Genomic DNA, 4,655 nt, shown 5'->3' on the forward strand with positions numbered 1-4,655 from the left:
CTGCAACAGAAATAAAAGTTTTGAAACACGATATTTATATAACATTGAGTTGAAGCATTTTGTATGCCTAAGCCAAGCTGGATTATAACTGAACTACACACTATTCATACGTCAAACCTAAGAAAGGAATTGAATCACTGATTAAACCATAGCTAGGAATATGGTACTGAATTGATACAATGATCTATTCAAGAAAAAAAGACGCGACCTTGAAGATCTTTGGACTTAAGGTGGTTCTAGTTTGGATTCCCAACCTAGCTTTGGACCGCAACCAATTCCAGTTCCATTTTTCCAATCTGGACTTCGCCAGTAATAGACATACCAATTTCAGTTTTGGGTTCAACTAATGACCAGTTGGGTTCCAATTCCAACTTTTAGTCTAGTAACCAGGAATGGTCATTTCCTATTCTAGTTCTAGTTTCTAGTATGCACTACAAGAAAATTTTCACAAAAAAAAAAGAAGAAAAATAGATTCTGCTGGAGTGGTATTGGAAGATGAAAGTGGACAAAACAGAGTTGATGGATTGGTTTGATATTTGTGTTAAAACATGGAAGTCAACACAATATAATAGTATCTCAAAGAAAGTTTCCTGAGTAGAGTAATAACAATGAAAAAAAGCAATAACATAAGCATGCCTTAACAATCTGATGCAAGAAGTAATCACCATACTGCTTTGCCAATTTGGACTGAATAACATGTATCAGGTCCTGCATTGGTAGAAATCATGAAAAAGACAAGCATCACTGGAAATGGACTAATTTAATTACGTAATGTGTTAGTCCAGTGAAATCAAGTAAAGCAATCTGAACTTGTATTATTTATGTTTATAGCAAATGCTGAGAAGGAAGATTTCCATAGTTATTTCATTGAAGGCAAGATTAAAGTAACATATCATGTTGAATACTTCAACTGTTAGTGTAAACTCTGTGTCCTATACCTTGTCCACTCACGTCCTTGATGTATCTGAGTAAAGAATCCTTAACTAGCTTGTAAATGGAGCATCTTCATAAACTAAAATCAATGAGTGATCTGTTGCAAGTTGAAGAATCTAAAAAAAATAGAGGATTGCCAAAAAAGGACATTGGTCAAAGTAAGAAAAATGATTTTAGGGCCCATAATTTAGCAATTGACATGATATTAAATAGAGCAGAATGGCAGAACCAAATTAATCTATCTAACCCCATATAGTTGGGACAAAGCTTTATTGAGCTGAGTTGAATTTTCTTAGTATCAAGATTCATCTCAACACAAGTCAACTTGATCCAGCCTTAAGCCCAACTGTTTGGTGTCTGCTAGTTCTGGCAAATCACTGTCACCTTTGTTCTGGAAAATCCCTTGTGTCAATCTTCAATCTGATCCACCTCTGAATAGAAAGTTCTAATCTTTAGGTGGAGTAGAAACCTCCTAACGATGCCTTTGTGGATAACGAGAATATATAAATACTGCAACAAATAGATATGAAGGCTATTTTTACAAATGTTTCAGTGATACTATGTCTAAAGGTCATGTTTGGCACAGGCTGACCTCAACCTGAAACCCAATTAGGCTGACCCAGGTCAGGTCAAGGCGGGTTTACCACTTAGCCAGAGACACTGACATTCCGAACCCAAAACATCAAGAAAAGCCAAATTAATCCAACTACAAAAAGGGAAAAAAAAGAAGATTTCAGTGCCTGGGGATAAAATAGTCTAGGAATGACATCATTCTGCAGATATGTCTTGATAGCACGACTTCCTGGAGTCCATGTAGACCCATGGATATTTCTGTGTATTCTCTCTCTCTAGTTTTTTCCCAAGGAATGTGTTAGCATCTTCTTTGCTTTCTGGATGCAACATCTTGTGCATTTTTTTGTAGCTCTCTCTCTCTCTCTCTCTCTCTCTTTCTTACCAAATTCTGGTTAACAACAAACAAAAGAAGAAAAAATTACCTAAATAGAAATTTGAAAAGCATCATCATGGCCAGCATCTTTATCTCAAAGGAAAGAATGTAAGAATGAGCATGTACTTAATTACAACTTACAAGGAACAGGCATAAGGCAGTGGTTCAGGCAGTGGGTGCAATGGTCAGGTAGGAGGAAATATTTGATTGGGAGGTTTAGAGACTGGCTCAGGCAGAGAGTGGGGAGTCTGAAGTTGTTGCTTTGATGAAGGGGATTCATGTTTTCTTTTCGCTAGATATGAAGGTGTGAGAGAGGTGGAGAACCTGTTTCTTTCGAAGAGGTGTAATGGTCAGTGAGTGTTTGCTTTCTTGGTTGGTGTTGTGTTTGAGTGAAGGTGTTGTCTTTGCACATTATAAGTGATAAAGAATTTTCTTTTGCAATCAAAACAAAAAAATCATGGTAGGTGGCAACTTTAAGCTTCTATAATTGCAACCAACTCAGCATTTCATAGTCCAAATCAGTCCTTACTGGAAATCCCTACTCCTTTTCTCTTAAGACCTTGAGAACACCTATGCTATCCTGGAGACAAGTAGGCTCTATACAAGAACTTCTACTTCAGTTTTAAGTTTCAGAGAGAATGGTGCTAGTCTCATCTTCATCATCTAAGCCTTGTCCCAACTATATGGGTTCAGATACCTGAATCCTGTTTTGCCATTCCGTTCTGTTCAGTGCCATATCCATCATTCAATTGTGGAGAGAATGATACGTGACTATGACCAGCAATAAACATTGGGGCATTGCTCTGTCATGTTCCAGTCCTACATACAAGCTCGAAAAGGTTATAGAATTAAAAAGGAAAATATGGAAAGTTTTGGAAAGATAACAGATAGACCAAGACTGCCCTTTCAAGATAAATCGGAAGAGCTATCAATTGGCTCCATGGCATGCAATTATATCAGGACCCAGGACCATTTAGGATATTCATAGTTATTAACAAGTCTGAGCATCAGAAACACAGATCACATGCAATGGGTGGAAAGGCAGACAGTGGTAGTGGATCACCAATCCACCAAATAAGAATAAAGGTAGAAGAAAAACTCACCATTGTACACCACGCAGTGAATGTTGTCCTTGCTAAAGCGTTTAAACACATTGCCCTTAATCTCAGCAAAATTATTTGATACCAGCAAAGAAAGCAGTGCATTATTGTGGGCAACAATACACGTAGACAAAGTGATTGCCATGACCAAGCTACCAAAAAATCTAAAACAAAAAAGCATAAACCACAAAAAAGGATATTTGATAACACAATAGCTAATGCTTGACCGGAAATATATCTCCACAGCCAAAATCTCATATTTTCTGGTGAAGAATTTACAAGCCCCTCTGAAGAACTGAACAGTGTTGGCAACACATCCCCGCCAAAATTTTGGTATAGTTTATCAAATATCTGTCACAGTTTGAAGGATCAGTTAAAATAGATTTTCAATCCAAGCATTATAACGTTCAATTTCAATAAGCAAGAAAAGTGCATCCAAATTGACATAATCACTTGATCTGCTGGCTGACCTCTAATACATTGTACACCGCATAGAGCTTGATTGTTCCTTAACCACGGATCATGTGATATATTAGGATATCTGATAGAAGAAAATAAATATTGTAAAGAGAGTCTTCTTGTTCAAGTTACTCAATATAGAAACTCTCATGCTTCAAAGTTCCAGGCCAATGACCAACTGAATCATCATCATCATCCAAGGCACTGGTGGAACCGATAATGCCAGCCATAATGCTTCAAAGTTCCAGGTCAGTAATGCCAGCCATAAAGCTGCAAATACACCGTAGTCACAGCAAAAGGCATTGGTGGAACCGATAATGTTAAATGGCAGCGCCCTTAGTCCCTACAAGGAGTTAGTACTAAAGCAGACCTAGAGGGTTAATTACAGATATATCCATCTACATGTGAACTCAAAAAAAAACAAAAGTTAGGTTTCATTGCATGGAGTTGAGAAGAAATTTGGTTAGGTTTCAATTGGCAAAGTTGAGTGGGAAGGCCAACCATGGGATGAGAAGGAGCAAATAAAGATGGACAAGGGCCCATCATACATAGAGGTTTTTCGGGCATAGGGGGAACCATGGCTCCCCCCCCCCCCATCTCCTTTGGACATGGTGAGAAGGAGACAAATTTAAAATTGATATTTTTCTTTGAGTTGCAAAAGTTCTGATTTTATTGCTACAAACTTTTAGATTTCTTGATGTTTGTTTAAATATCAATATCTTATTGACATCCTAGGAAAAGGTGGACCTAAGACTGCACATTTAAGGAACATATTATTTTTTAGATAGGGGTATGAAGAATAAAGGAAGTGAGCTTCATCAAAACAGTCAGGATGGTGTTTTCATACAACCCTTTAGCATTTATATGTTTCTCATAAAAAGTTACAAAGAAAAATATACCCCTGCTGGATTGGTCAAGGTATTTGGCAATATCGATACGTTACAAGAAAATAAGAAGCTTGACAGGAGAACTGGATACATTCTCCAAGGTTCAAAAATCTGCAAACAATTTGGCTGATGGATTGGTCAAAGAGAGGGTGGATAGGAATTGTTTTGGGCTCAATTATGATGTAAATAGAAAATATGGTTTAGGTGGTTGTGTACCAGCCTAAACTTGGGTGCAGTTTATGTGCCTGTCTGTATGGTGATCTGTTCTGAACCAAGAGAAATAGTACTCATATTGGGTGACCATTCAGCCTGGCACATGCTATCTTACCA

The 4,655-nt window shown here is 37.5% G+C and overlaps 1 long non-coding RNA gene across 1 annotated transcript; it reads right to left on the reverse strand.

The window, feature by feature from the left end:
• Nucleotides 1-938: 938 nt before the first annotated feature.
• Nucleotides 939-4,655, reverse strand: LOC148847223 (uncharacterized). Its single transcript, XR_016100266.1, has 3 exons — nucleotides 4,338-4,655; nucleotides 3,450-3,520; nucleotides 939-3,330 (listed from the first exon to the last, which is right to left on the reverse strand). It is a non-coding gene; the product is annotated as an uncharacterized LOC148847223 (long non-coding RNA).

Source organism: Nelumbo lutea, chromosome 6 (assembly GCF_056320005.1).
Source record: "Nelumbo lutea isolate HS-2025 chromosome 6, American lotus-T2T, whole genome shotgun sequence".
Classification (NCBI taxonomy): Eukaryota; Viridiplantae; Streptophyta; class Magnoliopsida; order Proteales; family Nelumbonaceae; genus Nelumbo; species Nelumbo lutea.